The sequence below is a fragment of the Cryptomeria japonica genome, chromosome 8 (assembly GCF_030272615.1).
Source record: "Cryptomeria japonica chromosome 8, Sugi_1.0, whole genome shotgun sequence".
In the NCBI taxonomy this organism is placed as follows: domain Eukaryota; kingdom Viridiplantae; phylum Streptophyta; class Pinopsida; order Cupressales; family Cupressaceae; genus Cryptomeria; species Cryptomeria japonica.
The window spans coordinates 714,792,425-714,818,923 of NC_081412.1; positions in this window are offsets into that span (position 1 = coordinate 714,792,425).

The window sequence follows — 26,499 nt, forward strand, 5'->3', positions numbered from 1 at the left end:
TGTTGTCATTTAGCATTGACATAATATAGAAGTTGTATAGAAGCGAAATGTATGACAGAACTACTACATGAGTAATACAACCCCAAACTAAATCAATAGCACATAATACGAAGTACTAAAATAGAGTGATAAAAGATGAGGGAAGATTATAATTTGTCCACGATTGAAGCCTCTCGCAAGATCATTTGCTTCCAGCGACTATAAACCTATACACAAGAAAGAAGGAAAATGTTGGGGGTTATTTTTAGAGGCCTACCTCAATCAGACCCTCATTTTGTTGTTTCCACCTCCATGGACAACCTAGATGATAGAAATGATGGGAAATAAAAATGATAGAGATAGGAAAATGAATGATTAAGACAATAGATAAATTAAAATGGGAGATTATAGATATGCAAATGTATTAAGAAAAGGTAGTAAACTCCCCTCTAGCACTTGTGAAGATGGCACCACGGGTTCTTCAAGAAGCTGCAACAATGGTGGTCTTCAAATGCTGGAAAAAGTTGTGTGAAATCAAGAAAAATAGATGTTGAGAGCTTGGAAACTTGTTAAACAATCAAGAAGTCCTTAAAAAGTGTCAAAATGCAAGTGATATAGGCTCTAGAAGAAATCTAGATGTTGATGGATGTGAACAAAGGCATTACAAACTCTTTTAGGTGCAGGCATAATAGTCAAACAACCACCTGTGACCATATCTTTGTTCAGAAATGCGAACCTATAGTAAAGAGATGATATTGAGATTTGTAAATATAAATCAACATTCGTTGATCAAACAAGGTTGCCCCTAGCCTGATGAACTTGAGATAGAGTTAGAGTTTTCCATGTCATTTCATGATAAACATGCTAGCTACAGTCCAACATGTTAGATGAAAAAGTAATAAGACATTAAATAGATAAGATAGTGTAATAGAAACAAACCCCTATTAATGGAGGAAAACCCCTATTACGAAAGATAAGAAATAAAAGTTGCCTTGATAAAAGAGAGTGTGTTGATATGGGTAGCAAGTTGTGTTATGCTAGTTGAGCTTTATTTAGTTTCTCTTTGATTTTCTTTAGTTCTCCTAATTTTAGAATTAGGGCCTCTATTTCTTTCTATAATATAAGTTATTTATTCATTGTAATTCTATTCCCAATATTGTATTTACATATTCATGTGTGCACTAATAAAAAATTCTCAAGTTGTTATAGAGCATATTATGTTTTCTTGATCTCTTTTGTGTGATAGATACTTTGCGTGTAGATGATTATTGGCTTCTATAGTTTTATCATCAACTTCTATAATATATAGTTATTCAAGTAAATCTTAGCAATATCTCATTATAATATTATTATTTTTATCCAGATAATAAATCTTAGGAATGAATTATCTTAAATATAAAAAAATATTTTATGTTATTTAAATTTTCTCAATTTACTCTAGCAAAGAAAACTGGAATCTAAGTGAAGGAATTTAAAATATCTGATTGACTTTAAGAATTTTATTGATAGCTTCAAATAGTAGCGATTCATTAAAAATATATTTAGTAATGTTTTTTTTTATTAAGAGAAAAATAGGTTTTGAGGGGGACCCAAAACCCCATACAATGGGTTTTGAAGGAACCCAAAACTCTCAAATTTAACCAGGATCTGGAACCTACAATGAAACTGGTTCCAAAAAGATAGGCAAATAAAATCAGCAGACCACATCAACAAATCTGGCTAGTGCCGGCCAAAAGCCAACACAACCACAAGAAAAAATAAGCCAACCAAACTAAGAGAAAAACAATACAAAACCTATTGGTAACATAGCCTAAGCATTTAGCTAAGTTTGATAGACTCCATCATCCAAACATTAGGGATTTTCTAGGTTCCCCAACCAATATACTGAAAATTCAGGCAGCAAAAGGCTAGCCCGACCCTTAAACAAAAAACACAATCTAAGTTGGGCCCTTCAAAACTGTCCACATCCAACCAAAGATAAAAAAAGGGGGTTTAGAAAGGCTCCCCTAACCTGCGATTTGGGTTTTAAAATGGCTCTCAAAACCACCAAGGAATAGCTAGCAATCCCAAAGAAACTAATCACACCTCTAAGAAAAAACCACCCATCCACCTCAATAGGATAGTGACCCACCTCCATAGGAGCTGAAAAGAGGAAAATCATCCATAGAGAGACCCAATCTACTGGCCACAAACCAAAATCCAGTGACCAAGGGAAGCCACAGTGAAGCGTTGCTGGACAACTGGGTTTTGAAGAGGTGTCCACAACCTCAATAGGGGAAAGAGAAAGAAAAGTAGAAATCTAACCATCCTTAGATCTCCCACAGAAACATAATAGGGCATCAACAACCCTTCACCTGTCCAAACCATCAACATCATAACTAGCCACTTGACCAAAAAACCCTTAACCACCCAATCATCATGCAACCACTCCACCTCAATAGGAGGGTAGAACACCTCAAGAGGAGAATCATGAGAATGAGTGGTAAGAGAGAAAACACTCAGAACAAAACTAGCAGGGGAAGCACTGAGGGTACACATAGAAGAGAGAGGTCCACCACAAGTGTAAAACTCCATCTCCAGAGGAACAACCCCCACCTCAATAGGGGCAAAAAGGTCCATCAGAAGGAGAAGCCACACCATCCGCAACCATAGATGTGAGAAGCCTCTATCAAACAAAACCTCCTCAGGAAAGGAACATCCAACTGTAACCACGAAGAATATCTCCATCTCTATAGGAGATAGAACTAGCATTAAAAGCACAAAGAGAGAAATAGGATGCCAAGAGGCCACGAAAACCCTTGGCATATCCACCCAAATCCAATCCACCTCCATAGGAAAGGAGAAAAACTCAAAAAGAGAAGTAGGGGTAAGTATCAAGAAGAAGACAACGACATAGAGGTGAAACGAAGGACCCACGAAGGGCACAAAATGCACAAGACAAGCCCCATCTCAGTTGGCACCAGATGGAGAGGAGACAACCAATGCAGTGAAATAAGGGCTTTGAACCATCATGCACTTAGGAGAACCAACCCAAACACCTACCCCAACAAGTAGTCGAGGATGCCAAACCTCTAAAGAGACAGATCTAGGCCAAAGAAAGGTGACCAGATCCACTTCTGCCAGAAGAAGGTTGACGACGCCCATAGCCAAGGTGCCCATGTGAGAAGGATCATCCTCATCACCCTCTGAATCCTCCCCATCCGCAACAGAGGTCGAAACCCTAGCACCAATGCAACTACTGCTCCCTCTCCCACTCATGACTCTTAGTTCCTTTCTATTTAGTAATGTTGTTACAAGCTATATTTAAGGCTAAAATCAAAAGAAATATATTAACATTTTAGTTTGAAATAGTTTTTAAGTTTAAATAGTTTTTAATCATATGGGAACTTATTTTTTAAAAATTATAAAAAATAAATGAATAACCTAAGTGTTTAATTTAATAAATTTTAACTATTGTCAAACCATATTGTAATATAAATCCCATTACTACTAATATTTGTATTACTAAAAAATTATTTGGTGGTATTTTTGTAAAATATTAAGACTAAAAACTTTAGTTCTCATTATAATGGCATGATAGTAATCTTCAAATCATTTTTTCAATTGATCATTTAGAAATTTTATTCTAGATTTTTTTTGGACTTTTATGCGTTTTCTTTCTACTTTTATTAGATGAGTATTTTGTTTATAGATGAATGTTACAATATTTTCTTTGATAGCTTATTTTGTGAGGATTTTCTTTTTCCCTAATTTAAAACATACTAAATCTATAAAAATATGTAAAACTCCTCTTTTCATTACAAGCTTAAATAGTTCTTAATCTTATGGAAATGCCTTTTTTTTTTTAAATATTAAAAATACATGAATAACCTAAGGGTTTTAATTTAATAGATTTTAAGTATTGTGAAACCATATTGTATATCCTATTACTATTGAAATTTGTATTGCCAAAAAAATTTGGCGATATTTTTGTAAAATATTATGAATGCAAACTTTATTTCTCATCAACATAGTGTGCTCTTAATCTATCATTCAAATCATTTCATTATTTCATCGTTTAGAAATTTAATTCTAGATTGTTTGGAATTTAATGTGCTTTCTTTCTTTTATTAGATGAGTATTATGTTGGATGAATGTTACACAATTTTATTTGATAGTATCTTTTGTGAGTAGTTGAGTTAAAGAGGTATTCATAAAAAAATTGTACATATTTCTCTTTGGATGTTGAAGAAAATTTTGATCACACTTATAGAAAATAGTCTTATTCTTCAATATACATCAATGTTGACATTCTTAAAAAAAATCTTAAATTTAGTAGCTTTGTTTAGAAATTAATTTTGTGGTAAGAGTTATTGTTAAGGTAACTATCAACTATTCTTAGACAATTTCTCATCTCAATCAAAGTCAAAGAAGATTACTATTTATCTCTTTTATGTATTGATATATGTAAAATTAACATGGATTATTTGATCATTGAATATTTTTTGTAATTAAGTGTAAAAAAATTTGTGTGGAAAGAGTTATTGTTAAGGTAAAAAATTATCAATTATTTTTAGACAATTTCTCATCTCAATGAAGGTCAAATAAGACAACTATTTATCTCTTTTATGTATTTATATATGTAAAATTGTCATAGACTATTTGATCAGTGACTATTTTAGTATTTAAATCTTATCTATTTTGGTATTTAAATCTTATAAATGATTGTATAGCAACATATTAAAAAATTTTTTTAAAAATTGTAGATGTTAATTCAAATAAAATAAAATTGTAAAGATCTTAAGAGTTCAATTTTCCATTGTGTTATTTTTTGTTACATATGAATATATGTAGATTTTTTAAAACTTGTATTTTAAGAAAAAAAATATACTTTTATCTTTAGGTAGGTCATTGTCCACATTCTTGAAAAGTCACTTAATCTTCACTTACTTTGAGGAAAAAGAGAATTTTGTGTAAAGTGTTGTAGGTGAAGTAAGTATTTATTAACTAATTTTAGACATCTTTTTATCTCAATCCATTAAAGTCCAATAATATAACTATTTATCACTTTTACGTATGAATATATGTCATGAACTCTTTCATTATTGAATAATTTAATAACCAAATTTAATAAAAGATAATATAAACATATATTTAAAAAAACAAATTAAAAATTAAACTGAATATTTTTGTATAAAGTAATCACGAACATTAAGGTCATTATTGAATAATTTAATAGCCAAGTTTAATAAAAGATAATATAAACATATATTTTAAAAAACAAATTAAAAATTAAACTGAATATTTTTATATAAAGTAACCACGAACATTAAGGAGATAACTATGAAATTGAAATTAACTTCGAAGATAAAGAAACCATTAATAAGTCTTTTCACGTCAAATAGAAGCGTTGATATTAATATCAATTATTCATGGAAATAGAAAACATCAAGAGAATGAATGAATGGTATCTCTGATCTGTTCATGGCAGATTAAGTGCATTGCACAACGTCGGTGCAAAATCCGAGTCCCTGACCGCAAGTATCACTGTCGCTTCCGCAGCAATCAAATTCGCCTGGACAATCATTATAATCGGTGCACGTATTATCAGTGCACACATTGCCTGAAATGCCCACCCCCAGTATTAATATCATCACTATGAAAAGAGCTACCTTTGCCATTTTGTTAATCCTCTGAAGAAAATATGATAGAAAGCAGAGAGGGAACATCCAATTTATAAGGAGTAGAATCCAGATAACTGTCGACAGATAAGCTGAAAATATGATTTCTTGGCCACCTGTTTTCTTTGGTTATGCAGATGGAGGTTTCATTTTTTCCAATTACAATTACTGATATTTCCATCATTCATGTATTCAGATGGAGGTTTGCTGGTGTTCACATTCCCAATTCGAGCTCCACCGCTACTCCATGTAAGGCAAAAATGCATCCTCTATTTCTACGCCTCTATATTTAATGGTTTCTCCTTGGAATTTAGTTGTGATCTTCCAATAATGAATCTTCTTTAATCTTTTCATTAAAACCGAATGCCTTGTCTAACTATTGCTATTTCCCTGATTCCTTGGGTACCTGTTTAGGGATGGAGGTTTGCTGCTCCATGTAAGGCCAAAATTTATCCTGTATTTCCACGCCATTGTTCTAGTCTGTATATTAATCGATTCTCCTTGGAATTTAGCTGTGGTTTTGCAATAAATTTGAATTAGGATTTTTTTTATCCTTTTTATTATAAACTGGATGCCACTATAGAAAATTTGCAACCAGAAATGGTTAAAAAGCAAATGTGTATTATATATTAAGGGTGCAATACTATTAACTAGCCATTTTAAAAGATATGGATTTCAATGTTAAGCAGTGCCTCATCTATAAGACCCTAGCCAATTAAGAAAGAATCCCTGTATCCAGCTCAAACAAGTATATTGAATTGAGCCATTTTTCAGGGGTTTAAATTTTATTAGTATCATCAAATTAAAACCATTAGCTTATCATAAATTCCTCTAGACAACCAAAACTTATTGCGTGTTCTAAACTAATGTAAGGACTTCTGAAAATTGCATTGCTTAGAAAATCATAAAATTTTGTTAGGATCATCTAATCACCATGTTCAGTACTCCTTATTTACTGTTCTTTTTTAATCTCTTGGTCAATTTATTGCTTGAGTAAATGAAGATACTCCGTTGAAGTTTCCATAATTATGAATTTTGGATGCGTTACAAATAATTTTTTATTAAGTAAAGTTAAATATATTTAACTTTGTCTATCAAACGAACTTAGTCTTGACTAAAAAATTAATAAATAGTTCACTTGCTTTCTATATTTCTAATATGGATAATAACTCACTTTTTAATCCATCAATAGTGAGGTCACACTCAACACTTTCTAGGGTTGATGGGTTGTGTGGTGGATCTTTGGGTGGTTACATATCTAGTGAGGTTGCCTCTTATGAGCACTAAATGTCAAATGTGGTTGGTAGACAAAATTTCAAATATGCACTAGCTTTTAAGGTTAGGGTTTGTATTGATCCTTTGTTGGCACATGCTCGATGTCATGCCCTTTTCCCATGATAGTCTTGGCTGAATTCACACTTTGGAAAGTAGAGTTTAGATCTAGGTCCGAAGGTCTCACAGTATACCCCCCTTGTCATTGAAACCCCTTGTTGGGCTAGGTGACTTTGCTCTCCACCACTTCATTATTCATGTAATTCATCCTTCTACGATTTAAAAAATATTCTTGGATGGTTTGGTCTATGATAGGGAAGATTTCTTACAAATTAACTCTCTAATCTATAGATTTAAAAATTCAAGGCTAAAGCTAAGGTATTTGATTTTCTAGTTTTCTAATATCTAGAAAGATTCTTTGAATGAAAAAAATTGTATATTTTCCTATTTTTATCATCAAATTTCAATATTTTGCTGACAAAGAATGTGTGTTATAAAATGGGCCTTAGATTTTCTAATGTGACTCCTGGTGGATGAAATCATGGTATCCTAGTTACAAACTACCTACAAAGAAAAATTTATAATTTACATGGATTTTTTTAAAAATTTGATGAGTTGCATGTTGGAAGAAACTTGATGCAACTTTGATGAAAATTCAATTCAATTTTTTATTTTCACTTCAAGATATGCATCATTACTATAATAAATAATCACTAATTATATTACTTCTTTGTTTTCTTTTCTTATTGAACATGTCTACTAAAGGAAACAATTATTGAGGTAATGATTTAATATTTAGTGTTGTTATATGGAGTCTAATCAAATTCGGAGGTTAAATTTTCCCTACTTCTATTAGCACAGTTTCCCCCCGAAATGAGGTCATTGTTAAGATCATCATGAGATTTCTCCCAAAAAAAATTTAATTCTTGTGTTCTATAGCCTGAACCTTTATTTCATTGTCACACCTGGCCCCTTTGTCCTAGGAACTATTTATTTCTTGGTCGATTAAATGTTTTTCTAGGTCTCAAGTCCTAAAGCATATTATTCTTATGGCCTATGGCCCCTCCTCCCCACCCCCCGTCTCCCCTTTTTCTTGTTTAAGGAATGTGCTCGCATGCACTTTTTACTTTCTTAAGTTATCATTGGCATGTCTTTTTGAGTGCCCCACTATGGTCCCACTAAGAATCCTAATCACCATTTCGGCTAAAGCTATTACCTTTGGTGGAGACATTCTCGAGCTCCCATGACCAACCACTAAAATAAAAGAGCTAACATGGAAAATGGGCGCATAACCTAATATATTTTGTGAGAACTTTACTATTCGAAGGAGCTTCTTTTGAGATATAGCGAGCAAGCGAAAAATGGAGTGGTGTTGCATGGCAGTTCATGTAATGATTATTGAGAAAATGTATCAATCTTTTTGTTGCAATTTTTTAATTAAATATTTAATTAGAAAATTTTAATTATCTTTTAGTTGTCATTAAAGTTGCTAAATGCAATTGTGACAACTTGCAAGATGTATTTTAATTGTCAAAATAGTAAAAGTGTGAAAAAGGGGAAAGATAAATGAAAGCTTGCTAATATAAGGAAAGTCTTTCAAAAAGAAGATAAAAACACAAGTTGAAATAAGAATCTTTATATTTCTATGTGTAAGTGGTTTTTGAAACCATTTTGTGATTTATTGTTTCTCTCATGCGTATTTATTTAGTGCTTGATTTGAAGGATATATATGTTATTAATAGAAGAAAACAAGTGCCACAAAAATTTAGAGGGAGAAATTGTATTGATGTAACTCAATTGAAGGATTAATACAAGTCTAGGATCTATTTGGGTGTGGATTCTTTGCATAATTCTTGAGTTATAGTTTTCATTTATATTCTTATTCATTTCCATCTTCGATTTATTGTTATTTGTTTATTTGGATGCATAAGATTATCAACATAGTTTCACTATATGTTTTATCCTATTTTCAATATTTGGTATTAGACACAAGTTGACTTGTTTTGAGAAGGGGATTCTTTTCTTGGAGTGTTTGATTGGGGTTTTTTGCTATAGTGGGAGTGTGTAAATCTTTTTCTTGCAATTTTAGATTTAGTGCAATAAGAGATCATGGCTATCTCATCTCGACTTGACATTGAAAAGTTCAACAGTTTTGGATATTTATTGTTATTTCATGCCTAGTATCGCCATCCACACAAATAGTTAGCCTACTCTCAGAGGGAAAAATATTCATCTTCCCTCTATCTACTCCACATGGCCTAGACCACATCATTCCTGCAGACAATGAATGTCCCTATCCATTACCCACATTTTGTTTACTCCTAAAGGAATTCTCACCAAACCTATTCTAATCAACTATATCCATCCCCTTTAGACATCCACATATAGAAGGCTTACAAGAATCACACTTCTCTAATTAAGGTATAATTGAGTTCCCTATTTATGGGGACACCTTATTCCACCCTTATACCCCATCTCTTATTTCAAGGACTTCTTACCAAAAATAGAACCACCCCAAGCCCCAAACCCTTTTGAGCTAGCAAATTAATGCCTGGGAATGTCCTTCCTAACCCTATCAAGATGTTGGAAATGACCAAGACTACCTTTTTATAAACTAAGATGCATATGGAACTCCATGATTCAAAGAAACCCTAGTTCCAACTGATTGTCGTAAAACATGTGTCTAAGGTTTCTCACTACCTCGAGAAACACCACATCCATAGCCAAGATAGTTTGAGCTAAACCAATAATAGTGAGAAAATCCTTAACTACTTTGTCTAAAGCCACATCTCAGTGATAGCTTAAATCTATTGGAGCACCCTTGCCTCTCATTATAGACCAAACTGGCTACTATTTTTTGCCATAAAATAAAACATTATTGTTTACCCTCCTATTTGGTTCACCCTATACTATTGTTTTCCACGTCGAATGCTATCTATTCTATGAAACATGGGCATTTGAAAATTTTGGCGAGACCCTGTGGGTTGGGAAGTACAAGAGATATGGTACCATGATTGTTAGACACTATAGAAATGCCAATTTGGAGGATTTTTGTGCATAATAATTCAATATTATTACTGTATTAAATTATTATGTTATTAATTTATTATAATTATACTATATTATTATTATATAAATTTTTATATATAATATACTATATTATTGATTATATTATTTTATTATCTAATTTATATATTATTGAATTAGATAAAGAAAAACCTTAAGAACCTGGTTGACATAAGCAAGGAAGCCATGAATAATAGTATAGAGGGGCTCAAAAAGATCAATGCCATGGTTGCGGATTACAGATCCATTCATAGTGAACCTGAGAAAGATCTTGGAGGTGAAGACATAGCTGTTGGAGACAACAAAACCATAGGCCCTAGTTCCAGGACTAGAAGTAGGAGAAACAATAAGGGTACCTCCAGATTCATAATAGAGGAACTGGAGGAAATCAACAAGATTTCCATCTAGAAGAACAAGGAGTTGGTGCACTCTCTTAATGGAGTGATTTTGTTTTGTTTTGTTTTGTTTTGTTTTGTTGTCTGTGTCTCTTTTTCTTTCGTGATTGTTCTACGGTGCTCCCATGTTTTGCCGTTAGTTTATGTCTATTTGGCTGATGGCCAGTTTTTGTAAAACTTTTGGTTTTGGGTCCATGTAAAACCCGTTTATCTTTATCAAAAACTAAAATAGATTTATTAATTCATATTTTTTTATATTATATATATGTTTATTTACTTATATAAAGTTGTAAAAGATACACATTCTAAATAGTTTGAAAATAAATTTTAAACATTCTAAATATTATTTTAATTTACCTACAAATTTGCCTAAAATAATTCATTTATTGAATTGTATTCCTAACCTCTTTGAATCCTAACCATAAGTTAACTCTAACCCCAAATCAAAAGTTTTTCCTAGAAGCCTAATTGATCCTTAACCCTAACTCTAATTTAACTTTATACCTAAGCATTACCTTAACTATGTTTGGACTATAATCATAATTTAACCCTATCTCAAAATTTTCTTTAATAACTTTAATTAAACACTTATATTGCATCATACTCCTAATCCTAATTGAACCCTACTCCTAATTAAACTCTAACACTAAGCTAATTGAACATAAATCTAACCTTAATGAACTATAATCCTAACCCTAACTATAATTAAACCTAAATATAATTATAATTGAACTATAATTATAATGAATGTATTTAGTAATCTTTGCATTTTTTAAGTTAGTTCATTCAATCTTAACAATAATATGTATATGTAATCTTAGTTGAATATTAGCGAATAAATTTTTTATTATTGAATTAATAATAGTCCTTCACTCATGCATTATGGAAGTTACCTTTAATAGTAACTACCAAGATTTTCAAGGCAAAATTTATTTGTCATTGTAGTTACCTTGTTACATATATCAAATTAAAAAAAATTAGATTTATAGGACCAAAATTTTCAATATTCATCAAGTAATTATAATAAAAAAATCTCCACAATATTATTATTTAATTTTAATTATTATATTGTTAATTTATTATAATTATAATATAATATTATTATATAATTTTTTATATATAATACACTATATTATTGATAATATTATTTTATTATTCAGTTTTTATATTATTAAATTTCATTAAGATAACTAAAATAATATTATTAATTCATATTTTTTATATTATATATATGTTTATTTATTTATATAAAATTTTAAAAGATATGGATTCGTAATAATTTGAAAAGAAAATTTAAACATTCTAAATATTATTAGGCCAAGAGGTGTATTACACTCATAGATGGATGCAAAAATCTTTGTCAATAAAAAAAGTCATTTAATTTGATGTGTATTTGACCATCGATAAATTTATCAATTAAAGAAAAAATGAATTTACCTTATTATTATTAGATTTTATAATTTTTAAATGCAAGGTTTTTTTGTGTCCAAAGAAAAAACATTTAAATTTCTTTATTATTATTAAATTATATAATTTGTAAATACAATTTTATTATTTTTGAAAGAAAACAAAATATTTCCTTTATTATTATTATCCCATTTTATAACTTTTAAATATAACTTTTCCTTTCAAGAATTTTTATTTTTATTTTTCTTTAATATTATTATTAGTTATGTTATATTAAAAAAAACTATTAGAATGATATGAATAAATATATCCTTTCAAAAAATGCATCTTTTTAAATATTAAATAATAAATTTTCATAATAAGGATATCCAATTAATTAAAGTAAGTTTTTAAATTCATATTTGAAAATAATTTATATATTTTTAAAAATATTTTAAAAATGTAAAACCATTTATTCCTATCGATAAAAATATTTAAATTAATAAATTTTTACAATAAATATTATAAAATGATATATAGTAATGTTATAAATTATAATACTATATTACATAAGTAAAATATTGGGAAATTAAATTATTAAATTATTTTATATTATTGATTTTATGTGAAGTCATAACTATACAATTGAACAAAAAAAATAGATAAAGAATAGGTAGTTTTCAAGTTTCTATATTTTTCATCTTTAAAAGATATATTTCTATTTAACTGGGCATCTTAGATCATTGGTAAACTTGTTTCTTTCAAACATGACATAAGGGTCTATTACATTAGAAAGAACATGAGGTGACCATTGTTCTATGAAGTTCCGTTTTAAGAAACTAGCAGATCAATTGGTAAAGTGGGGTTCTAAGTACTATTTAACAACATATGAAGAGTATCATTTGTCTTTTTTTTAAAAAATTATTTTGTGCATTATGGGTGGGGATGAGACAAAGGAAGATAATAGTGAGAGGGCCAAGAGAGCTTTGACTATCACCAATGCATTTGTTATTGTTGTTATTTTTTATTGTAACAAGTTACAAGTTTGATGAAAATGAACCAAATTCACCTTCTAAAAAGTGATAGGAATATTGAGAAGATAGTTTCTATCGTTGGATCTTTTATTATCATTCAAAATTGTATTTTAAAATGCTACTAAAATTTTATTTGCATGTGATGACCTTTGATAAAAAGAAGGTAATTAAAACATGTTTTAATTTAATTGCATAGAATCCCATTGATTCATCTATGTCGCATATAGTCATATGTATTATAGTATATCTTGTAGCCTGAGGTTCCTCACAAAAGAGGTAAATTTCATTATATTTTAATTTGTTTTATATATTATCCTTTGAATTAAGGTTGCAGGGTCACAATGCAATTTTGATAAAAATAGATTTTGTTGACTAGATTATTCAATCATAGTCTGTAGTCAAGTCTTTGTCTATGTATTGTTGCAAAAAAGATCACATTCTTAGATAAAACTTTAACTTTTAATTAAGTCTTCTTATACACATGATTATGGAAATATTGAGAAATATGGATGAAAATTCTAATATTGTAGATATGATTGGTAATAGTCTTTATTTTGTAAATATAACTTTAATGATAATATTGATTTTGCAAATTTAATTGATAATTATCACTTTCATCTTCAATCAACAAATAGACAACAAGAAATACATTTGTTTGCACAAGTAAAACATTAAAAAAATACAATTTTTTTTGATAAATTTATGCTAAAATATCTATTCAATACAATATTAATGCTCTTATTTAAAAAATTTATTGATTCTTTAAAAATAAATTAAAATTATTTTAATTGAAACCTATTATCCTCATATCAATGCTTAAAAATAATTGAGGATTTTCAATTCTCAATTCCACGATGTTTCCGAAATTTAATTAATCAAAATAAATTAAGATTATGTCAAAAGTATTTTTCATATTTATAAATATCAATATAATATCAAAATTGTTTTTTTTTTTAATATCTATTTGCTTCCTTCACATTCAATTCTGAATTCCATAATATTTCTAAGATTTAATTATTTAAAATAAATTAATAATATATCAAAATTATCTTTTTCTATACTTTCAATTCTACAATTTTCTAAAATTTAAGTACCTAAATAAATTAAGATTATGTCAATATTATTTTTTCATATTTATAAATATCAATTAGTAAAAAAAAAATGATTTTAATATCTATTTCTTGTCTTTGTATTGAGTTAAAATATTTTTTTCATATCTATAAATATGAATATAGTAAGAAAATTATTATTTTGAAAAAATCTATAAAATATTTCTTTCTTCCTATTATATATAACAGTTTCTAAGTTCTCTAAAGTGAACTAATATTATTAGAAAATAAAGTGGGCAAACATATCTATATATTTCCATGAACAATAAAAATAATTCAGGCATGTGATGAAGGGTGGTATCTTAAATTAAATCAATACTTAACTCTAACACAAGGAGTCACACTTTATATAGTAAATTTTACTTTTTTCTCCTTCAATTTTTTTGTGTATATTGATAAATTGAAACTTTAGTGTAAAATAATATTTTTAACTATTATATATATATATATATATATATATATATATATATGGTGAAAATAGATAACAATAATAACGATATTGAAAGGCTAAATGAATTCAACCACAAAACCCTAGCCTAACAACAACAAAGATCCACCATAACATATGAAGATTACCTAAGACAATGCAAATCAAACGAAATCACAAAGATTATACCATCACATGTCCAATAGGGTTTTCATCTCCATTCTTCCTATCTCCATTGATCTTGCTTGATATATTTGCTCTTAGATTTTATGTGCACAAGAGCTCAACAAAGAACGAAATGTGGTTGCAAGTAGGATAGCATATGTCAAAAGTGTAGTGTAGTCAAGTCCATAAATTGATTCATTAGAATGAATGATTAGGGTTTGATAATGAAGGAAGCATCTCCTTATATAGAAGACACTAAATGAAATGGAGGGATAAGATTGAGAGGTGTAAAAGGAGGTCGGCTATGATTAGAGGGTAGGTAAAAGAAATAATAAAATAATGAAAGGGGTAGGTAGTGTATGAATTAAGAGATGAATGACTTGTGTCATGGGTAGAAAAGGTTAATGAATTAATTAAATAAATAAATATTTATTTAATTAATAGAAGAAGTGAGATAATTAAATAAATAAAATATTTATTTAATTTAGGAAAAGGATAATTTAAATAAATAAATAAATGTATTTATTTAAATGAGAAATAAGGCTAGAAGAGGATAAATGAATTAATTAAATAAATAAAGATTTATTTAATTAATAGAAGAATTAGGCTTAGATAATTAAATAAATAAAAATATTTATTTAATTAGACTGGACAATTTTGGGTGTCTACATTTTGCCCCTCTTTGAGACAATGCGGCTTGTCGCGTTGTTTCAAAGAAGATAAGATGAACTGATACAGAGTTGCCCCAAGATGGGAATGATATGCCCCCTCGAGAGATTGGATGAAAATGTCTGAAAAGATTGTAGACAAATCTCTCGATAAGAAAGATGGGATAGAATGGACTGATCGGATAAAGTGACAGAGTCACGGGATTATGAAGACTGACTCGGGAAACGAGGGCTAGGGAAGGGTAGGCTATAAGATAGACCACGGGGGAAAATACATCCTCATTGTCATCTACACATCCATGAGAGTAGTGTGCAGAGCGAAAATTGAGCAGCAACAGTCAACAGTGATGGCCTTCATTCATAGATTTGACCGCGTTCGCCGATTCCAGAGGCCAGCAGAGGCAGGAGAGCCGGTAAGTACCACAAAACCTCCTCGTACTTTGACGCATTTAATATTGTCATTAATGCATGGTAGATAGGGCAATAAATGCGCTTAGACTAGGGTCCAAAAAAAGTCCAAAAATGTCCAGGGGCGTCTATGTTGGTGCCAGGCGCGTCTGTGCTCAGGAGGCACATCTGTGCTCAGGAGGCACATCTGTGCTCAGGAGGCACATCTGTGTTTGTGCCAAGCACGTTTGCGTTTGAAACCGCGTCTGTGCCAAATGTGGCCGCGTTTGTGATGGTTAGTAGCGTCTGTGCCAAGAAGGCACGTCTGTGTCACCCAGGTGCATCTGTGCAGAGCATAGGCACGTCTGTGTCACCCAGGCGCATCTGTGCAGAGCATAGGCACGTCTGTGTTTTTCAAGCGCATCTATGCAGTCCTTAAGTGCATTTATGTCAGGTAAGCATGTTTGTGTTTTAAAAAGTGTGAAATTGCGTCTTCTAGGTCAAATCGACAATTCTGTGATGAACATACGCTGTCGATTGGATAAGCTGCTGAGAGGATACACTCAAGTAGGTCCTCCAGGGAAGACTAGGATAGATCAAGGCACTTTGCGATGAACAGTGAGTACCAAGATAGAGTACTTTGTGATGAACAGGGAGTACTAAAATATGAGCAACATTTTGTGATGAACAGTGAGTGCAAATGTGAGCAGCACTTTGTGATGAACAGGGAATGTCAAACACGTAGTACTTTGTGATGAATAGGGAGTACCACTAGGATAGAAGCAACACTTTGTGATGAACAGTGAGTGTCACTAGGACTGAGATGATTGATTTGCTTGACTGTGGGAGTATTTGCCTATGCTGGAGTCACGGGAGAGATTCCCGTCTACGCAAAGGTTGCGACCTGAGCTGACAGCCGAGGAGCGAGCTGCTATTGAGGAGATGGGATTGAGACATGTTCTATATGTGCCTGAGTTTCGGGTGAACATGGGACTGTTGACTGCGCTGGCAGAGAGATGGCACTCAGAGACCTGTACTTTTCATTTGCGGATGGGTGAGATGACAGTCACCCTTGAGGATGTATATAGGATACTGAGGATACCGATCGATGGGGAGCTGATCCCATACGATCGAGATGGAGATAGGGGGGCCCTGAGATGAGTATTCCAGGACCCAGGATTGGAGATGAGGGCAAGAAATGTGGCGTGGGACACTATGATAGCCACAAGGCTAGCGTTGCTAGCAGTGGTAGCAGGAGCGATCGGTGGGTTCCTGTGTCTGGATAGGGCGACACGGGGGTTGGCTATGGGTTGGGGAGGAGCACTGGAGACATTGGTGATGCAACACACCAGATATGCTTGGGGACCGTGTGTGCTGGCACACCTCTACTATGAGCTGCATTAGTTCGTATATCATGGATCAGTGGGATTGGGCTGCGAGGTGACATTGTTGTAGGCATGGGCTTATGAGCATCTGCCAGTGATGAGGCTGATACACTTCAGAGGTAGGGGACATGGACACAGCTTTGTGCACTTGTATGATATGATCACGTCGTAGCCATGGATTGGCAGGTTGGAGCACTGGCGGTGAGTGATAGATGATATTGATGTGGTCATATGGAGGCGATATCTGGGATGTGAGCAATGGGAGGACGATGCAGTTGAGCTTCCTTACACCTTCCGGAGCAGGTATCTGATTGGGCGGATGCCCTATGTGATAGAGAGGCAGCTAGTGGACAGGGTTGGCCGACAGTTTGGCAGGATCCAGAGGATGTCACGGGGCTTAGGCATGTATGCACGGACTGTCAGAGATCAGGCACAGTTTGGGCCCCTATTGTCATATGATCAGGCAGTTACGCAGCTAGTAGAGATGATGCCCCTACCCTGGGACATGTGGCCAGAGATTGAGGATGCCGGCATGGATGCCGAGTACATAGCATATTGAGTAGAGCATCCATTCCCATGCCTGACGGATCCGGGAGAGCCATTAGATGGAGATGGGGGTGGGGATGATGATGATGGTGGAGGTGATGGGGGTAGAGGCCGACGGAGGAGGAGGGGAGCAGTTGGAGAGTGGAGGGTTGCACCATGGAGGGAAGGTGGAGAGAAGACACAGGCTCAGGTGGTGAGGGGTTACGGTAGATTGCCGCTATAGGTGCCAGCAGCACAGGGTCCCAGACAGGTACAGGTATAGTATAGGGACAAGGACAGATACAGGGATAGGTACCAGTACAGGTATAGGCACAGGGGTAGGCACCCGTATAGGGGGAGCCACAGGCAGAGGCAGAGGGGGCTCACGCAGAGGAGGATGAGCTGATAGAGCTGAGGGAGATCTGCCAGGGATAGGCAGATGAGATCCAAGAGTTGGAGAGGGAGAGGGATCAGCTCAGGAGGAGGCTCAGAGATACTGAGCAGGAGCGAGATAAGGCTATTCAGCGTTATACAAAGGCTGAGACAGCGCTGAGGGCGGGGAGACAGGCAGCGGAGGACACAGGGGCAGGATATGCTTATGTCCTGCCAACAGGGGAGGAGATTTCCTACTAGCGGGATCTCTATTATGGTGCAGTGCCAGCGGATCAGCGGGCAAGGAGCTTCCATAGACCATCGCGTACAGCAACAGCTACGGAGGGAGTTGGAGGAGACAGGCATCGAGTGGTGGGGTTATGGGTCCTCCACCATCACCAGTTAGAGGAGACAGGAGGGATGATCTTGGGGCGGGTCCTTCAGGGGCTCAGATTCCATCAAGGCCAGGCGGTTCCATGGGAGGGAGTTCATCATAGCCGTAGAGAGCTCCCTATGTATCAGTATTGTACCATTTTTGCATGATGATGTAGACACCTACGGGTGATTGTAGCCATATGATTTTGACATCATTGTATCATGACACTTTATATATATATATGAGATGATTCATCTTTGCAGTAGCTATATGCATGTGTACCTATGTGATGAGATGTTTCATGATGTATGCTTATGATATGGAAGCAAATATGTACATGATGCAATGCAATATTTGTTCTTTTATGTTTTATATGTTATGCCAATGCAAATGTGAATGTATGTAATGCAAATGAATATGATAATGCAAATGCAAATTGTGCTAACAGGTGTTATGTGCAGGATGTGATGCAGTTGTGATATCTATATGTATGTATGAAATGCTTATATGTGGTGATGCAGGTGTGACTACATGAAATGCAAATGTTTTTGGTGTGTCATTATACTAAGTCATGTGATAGCAAGCTACGCGGACTCGAGAAGGATGATGGAAGTCAATCAAGAAAGGGGGATGAAAGATAGAAGATATGAAAGTGAAAGAGCTTCTTGTGCGTTATCATCATTGAGCTTTATTATGGCAAGTAGGTTATGACAATCGAGGCATATGTTTGACCCAGAAAGTCATTGTACCTGTTTGCATGGAGATAAGACAGTCACAAACAAGGAATGCCCTAGTTCATACTAGACTCATAGTGTCCTCATATCCTTGGACAAGTCATAGCATTACTAAGAGACAATCCATAGACAGCAAAAGAAAATAGGTGACGATACCCCATCCTCGCCTTTCTAGTCAAAGACATCCTGGAGATAGAATCTCTAGTCAGAGACATCCTGGAAAAGCTAAAAGACATGTCACCAAAAGATAAAATCAAAAGAAAACCCAAGACTCAACACCAACATCCACTACAGTCCTCAATTTTAGTGTCTCTTGTCACTTGTATAAGTCTTATTTGATTGTGGTCACAATGTTTACTTTCACAAAATGGATAGATAGCACTGAACCATAATGTTGTCTAAGTCTGTTGAAAGATTTGATTTGTTGAACCCATTGTTGCTGCTGTGTCTCATCTGAAACTGACTGAATCCATGAAACTAATACTTTATTGCGGAGAAGACGAAACTTTATTGTGGATCTGTGATGCAAATGTTTGCTTTATTGCGGATTGTGCGTAGATAGACTGAAGAAAGCTAGAAGAAACTGTACTCCTCGAAACATGTGATGTTCTCAGTTCCACACCCATCACTAGACGTAGGATTTGCCTTAGCCACAGATAGGATCTGATTTATTATGGATGGAAAGGGAGGTGAAAAGGGAGGTTTATTATGAATCGCTAACCAATCTTGGGTAGATCAATAATAAGCCATGATGGGAATGGGTAAGTTTATTATGGATGAATTGGTCGTGAGTGTATGCAAAGTGAAAAGATGAAAGTGAATCCTGAAAGAGGGAGGAGCAATGTCTCTACGCATGGCGCTGGTGACCCAGTTTTCACCATGGTACTTGCCCAGGGCGCCACCAAAGTGGTTTTCACCGTTGGACGAAATTATTTCTCTTTACTTTTTTGATTTTTCAATATTTTTTTGTGTCACAAGGCACCTGTTTGCTAGGTTTTCACCAAGTAACAATTTTTTTTGTTTATAATTTTTTTGTATTTTTGAAATTTTTGAATTTTTTTTTTTTTTTTTGTATTTTTTGAATTAGGATATTCCAAAGAGCTATCTGTAGAACCTGCGAAGGTGCATTCTATTGATAGGATCCTCCAAAGGTTCACCTTCTGTAGTTGAGAGTTGATGAGCCCTAGATCCATATGCTGTTGTAATGATGTAAGGACCAAGCCAATTTGGTTCGAACTTGCCCTTCTTCTCTCTGTCTTGCTGATTTTTGGGATTTTCTCTGAGAACTAAGCCGCCTACCTCAAATGTGCGAGGCTTGACTTTATGATTGTAGCTGCATTGTTCCTTGACTAAATGATGTGTAGCTTGAGTGTCTGTCTTCCTTGATGAAGGAACTGCGATAGAATTACTAGTGTGTGGACTACACAAGCCCGTATGCGTGTCACCTAAAGAAGTTTGGGCATCCCTGATAACAAAGCCCTTCGAGAAAGCTCCATTAAAGGTCCATGATGTATCACCAGAAGAGAAAGGATGTGTGGAACAAGTGGATAAGTGATGAAGGCTTATGATTACGAAAAGAAGTGAAAGTAAGATAGCATGATGGAGACTTAAGATCAACAAGTATGCTTTATGACTTGAAATTTTAGAGCTTTTGCCCCTAGTTATTTTGATGTTAGGGGAGATCAACTCCTTTTCCTATTCTTTCATATGATTTTTATCCTTGACTTTGATTTTTGCAGAGTCCAATAGCTTTTGATTTTGATTTGGACTAAAGGACTTCTCTTTAGTTTTGACTTTTGGTTTTTTCTGTTCATAACTTGATTTTTCATCCCCAATGAGTAAGGGCTTTTGTAATTCTTATTGATCCAAGTTTGGAAGTGGAGTGGAAATGGAAGGAGTGGATGAAATGATAAGGCTATGTGAGCTCTCAAAAAGACTGGTGATATACTCAGTAGATTCTTTGTTGGAACCACTCTTAGGACTATTGATATCAAGAGTTGCTTGCACCACTAGAGGAGATTTGCATTCAGACTTAGTAGCCACAACACTAGGTGGTTCATACCCAATTCCTTGTAAATTGTTTATAGATTGTTCTTGTTGACTGAATACCTTAGGAGATAGTGGGAGTTGGTCAACATGAAATATATACTCACCACATCCTAGGTCTTTAACCTTGAATTTTTCTTTGAGCTCTATTTGTTTTGATGTAGAAGCTTTCAATGATTCTGGATCCACATATGCTGAAGATGGAACAGCTTCTCGATTAGCTGGAATTGTTATTTCTGATCTAGGTTGCAGATTGTTGCAATATATGAATGGATTTGGGTCAACATTAACTGTTATTTCAACTCCATTGTGAGGAAACTTAATGCATTGGTGATATGTAGATGGGACTGCCCTCATTTCATGAATCCAAGGACGTCCTAGTAATATATTGTATGTGAGATCTAGGTCTAGGACTTGACAAACCACATCCTTTGTAACTAGCCCAACTCTGAGAGGTAAGGTGACTGTGCCTTTGGATGAATGCTCTTCATCATCATATGCTTTGATAGTAATTTTGTTTGTAGAATTCATAGCTTTATCAGAATATCCCAATTGTTTAATAGTGCTCAATGTACAAATGTTCAAACTAGCTCCTCCATCTATCAGGACTCATTTTATTCGATGTTTGTGTATGAAGGCTTCAATGTGTAAAGGTGCATTATGTGGCTGACTGACGGAGGTGTCATCAGCTTCTATGAATGTAAGAGAGTGTGGAATGAAAAGGTATCCCACCATGGCTTGAAACTGGTCCACGTTCAGATCAGTAGGGATAGTAGTGTCTCTCAAGATTTTGTCAAGAATAGCTTTATGTGTGGGGGATATGTGTAATAACTCAAGGATTGAAATGAGAGCGGGTGTCTTCCCTAATTGTTCTACAAGGTCATACTCAGGTTTGGTTGATGAAGAAGCGGTGTTTTTAGTTGGAGCACCTTGCAAAATGATTTTACCTCGACGGGTTGTAACATGACATTCAGAGGTAGGTTCAGAAGAAGATCCAACACCTTTTAGGACAATCTTGGGTCTCCAAGTAGAATTATCAGATGCTTTGTCCTTGATGATAATGGTAGAGACATAATTGTCCATTAAGATGTGATTGATGGTTGAATCATAGTTGTAAGATGCTCTGGTATAGTTGGTTTGATCCTCTGTGGCTTTAGCTTTTCCCTTGTCATGTTTTGGGAATGGTTCCTTAAACATCTCATGTTCTTGATTAGGCGAATGTCCCTCAATCTCAATGTCACCTCTATCAATGAGATCTTGTATGATGTTCTTCAGTCGATGACAATTTCCTGTCTTATGACCCTTGCTCTTATGAAATTCACAATACTCATCATTGTTCCACCAATTTGGTTTAACCTTTGGTTCATATGGAGGAAAATCTGGAATAGTGATTACCTTGTTTGCCACTAGCTTCTTGAAGACTGACTCAAGTGGTTCTCCCAATGGGGTGTACTTCCTTCATGATCTGGAAGTTGTTTGAGTATTCACTTGATTGTTTGTAGAACTTGATCCCGAAAAAATGAATTTGGGTCGCACTGTGTTGGCATCAACAATACCATCATTGACTATGTTCTTGTTTTTATTCCAAAATCTTGGCTTCTTTTCCTTTAAAGTCATCTTTGTTTTCCTTGAATATCTTAATGACTCCTTGTTCAATTAGGACCTTCTCTGTTGCTAAGCCTTTTTCAATAGCATCCCTGAAGGTGGACAAACAAGCTTTACTTAGATCATAGCCATTGTCTTTGTTAACATTTTGTGTGAACATCTCTACCATTTGTTTTTGTGGGATTTCACAAGAGCATCTGCTAGCTAGATTCCTCCATCTTTGTAAAAATGATGCAAAAGACTCTCCCTCTTTTTGCTTGGTGTTGCACAAAGTAGTGACTGATATGTCTGTCTCTATGTTGTAGGAGAAATGTTGAATAAATTCCTCTGCTAGATCACCCCATGACTTAATACTAGGTGGAAGTTGGGAGAACCATTCCATAGCTTGATCACCTAAGCTTTGTGGGAATAATCTCATCAAATATGTCTCTTCTGCTGCTACCTCAATGCAAGCTATGAAAAACTATCTTATGTGCACCTTAGGATCCCCTTTTCCTCTATACCTATCAAACTTAGGTGTCACAAAGTGTGTAGGAAATGGAGGCATTGGAATGCTCTTGTCAAATGGATAAGGACATATGTCTCTCATTGTGTATGTTGGCTTCGGTGTATTTATGTCCTCCATTTTCTTTTGTAAGTCCCTGATTTGTTGCTCCAAATTGCTCTTACGTGGAGATCGACTTCTTGGACCATACCCCATGCTTGAGGCACCAATTGGAGGAGGAGCATGTTGCATATATGGATGATATTGATCATACACATGTTCATATGGAGGAGGTCTATAGTTATGCTGCATATATGGACCACTTGGTATAGATTCATGTTGAGGAACGAAATATCTATTTTGTCCATGTATACCATACTCTACAGGCATGTCATGTTCTAATGTGTTGCCCCCAAATTTGACACGGGGTTTCCTTGTGTCCAAATTTTGAGCATGCCTTTGAATATCCAATTGCTCTGGTGGTTGATCCTTAGCATTGGTATGTGATTGAGCATATCTTTCTGCATAAGACTTCCATAATGGTCTGCGAAGGTGAGTATCATATGCTTGACCATGTGTATGTGGGACCTCTGGTTTTTGAAACAAAGATGATGGTGATTTAGGCACAAGATGTGGTCCTCTATTGCCTCCACTATTAGGGCTTCTTTGATCCATGTTGGAGTGAGGTTGTTGCAAATGTCGATTTTCCATTATTTGAGACATGTCAAAATCATGAGGTATCTTGGCTCCACTTTGTGCCATCATTTGTAAGAAGTATTGTCTATCCCTCCTCATTATTTCCTCAACCAATCGATTGAAATGGGGATCCATAATGGATTCTTCCACATCTACTAAATGTACTGAAAAGTTGTCCATATCATAATTGTGTGTATAATTGTTGTTTGTAGTATCCATGTTCTCAACATTTGGAATGTTTCTATAGGCATCCATGTCAGGTAATGTAGTATGATCAGAATTGAAAAAGATATCATTGTCATACTTATAAGAACTCATGTTTGCGGACTCTTGAGCCTCTTTAGTTTCTCTCCTAGATTTTTGGGAACGGGTTTCAACCATGAACTAGGTATTGATCGAGATGTGTGAGACTAGATGAAAATGGAAAAAGTATGGAAGACCAAGAGTTGGATGGAATGTAAATGAATCTGAAGTGTACTTGCAATGTCCAAAGTTTAAGACCAAGTATGTATGTAGTAGAGTAGGTGTGACTTCCAAAGAGAGGATAGTTTCTCTTGGTGAGGTAAGTTGACCTTGACTCTAAGTAAGACCAAATGAGACCCAAAGGTGATAGAAACCTTGATGAGGGACCACTTAGCAAAGTGTTGTTGTATGTAGTATGTTGACAAAGTATAGTGACGACAAGCAAGTGACCTTTTGACTCAAGTTTAGACAAATGTGAATGTAATGAGAGATGTAAAGTAATGATGGACTTTGTGAGACCCAAGACAAGTTGAATGCTAAATGAAACCTTGGAGAAATGACCTAGGAAGCTCAAGAATTCTAAAACTGACTGTGTTTGTTTGCTGGACTGTAACAATTTTTCAATTCTGAACACAGACATGCCTGTATACTTCATAGACGTGGTTTCCTGATGCAGACGCGGCTCTATTTAACACAGACATGTTTCTGAGATTTTTTTTTTTTGCAAAGTGTAATGTTGATTCTATGAACACAGATGCGTTTTTACCCTACACAAACACGATTATACAACACAAAGGATATTATGTCCGACACAGATGCGTTTCTGTAAAATTTGTGCAATTTTTTCCAATCTATGAAGTCGGTCTGTTGTGACCAAATCTAACTGTTTGACTATTTTTCGTGACAAGAGGACACAATGTTGATGAAGACCCAATGTTTGCAAGTGTCTAGACTCAAAATGACTCCTAGAAAAGTGTGTTGTTTGATGTAAGAATGTTTTGCATACACTTGAAGACACAAAAGACACAATGTTTTGCTGTTTGGTCTTGAATGTTTTCAAAATTTAAAATAAGTCAAGCAAAATTCTTATGGCTGGCCAAGACAATAGTTGTTGATCCCACATGGGGTTTTACTCCCGAGGCTATGCTATTCAGAGTGGATACTTAGATGCTTGACCTCACTGGCTCCACCCTCGGCACTCACTTCTCGAGTCAGCCAAGCATCAGTCCCCATGAAAACTCCCCATGGTGAACTTTGTATCTCTACTAAGAACCGTATGTGTGTGGGCTGCTACCAGAGGTCCGACCTCCTGCCCCAACAACTAGAAGGATTTGGGCTTCTAAAACAAAAAGGTGCTAGTAAGGGCATCCGCTCATGTGGCCATACATGTGGCACTTTCAGCTCTGTAAATAAAGAAGTCTCCCAGCCGGTAGGGGTTATGCCCTACAAATGACCAAATAAATTTGATCAAACAGGTTTATGGGGAGACATAGTGTCGGTATGAACTAATCAGCACACGTTATTCATAGTTTTCACCATGAATACATTTGTTTATAGTGGTTTGAAAGAGGTGGGTTTTCCTCGCTACCACTTGGGTCATTCTCTTCTCACTAGTAGTCCTAATGACCACACGGGAAGATAGGCCCTCTAAAGATTAAACAAAAAGAGCCTATTGCTCAAGACACAAAAGACAATGATTCAATTTTAATGCACCAATTGAAGTGTTTGATAGTCTATGAAAACAAGGCACACAATAAAAATCCAAAAACCCTTGCCAAGGACCTGCAACAAAGAGTTGTTAGTAGTTTGGATTGTTTCAAATGATTACCCCTTCCTGCAAGCACACAAGTTAGGTAAATTTTAAACCCAAAAGACTTTATGAAAATAAGGGCCTTCAACCAAATGATTTAACTTTCAAGACAAGCTACACCAATTTCGTTAGCTAGATCTGAAAATGTTAGCTCCAAATAAACCAGATCTGAAACCCTTAATGCAAAATCCAAAAACTGAATCAATAAAAACCCAAAATTTGAAACTGGTGAACACGGACGTGATTACCCTCAACGTGCTTTCCTCGAACCTGCAAAATAGAATATTGCCAATAACACAGACGTGACTCTAGATGTCGCAGACGCGCTAGAAAATCAAAAACATGATCCGAAAGTGCACAGACACGAAAATATCAAAATGCTACTGAAAACGTCAGATCTGCAACTTCAAAATACAAAATCTGCAACAAGGATGTTAAATGCAAAAGGGACAAGAGTCCCACCGGGCGTGCCAAAATGTATATGGTGAAAATGGATAACAATAATAACGATATTGAAAGGCTAAATGAATTCAACCACAAAACCCTAGCCTAACAACAACAAAGATCCACCATAACATATGAAGATTACCTAAGACAATGCAAATCAAACGAAATCAAAAAGATTATACCATCACATGTCCAATAGCATTTTGATCTCCATTCTTCCTATCTCCA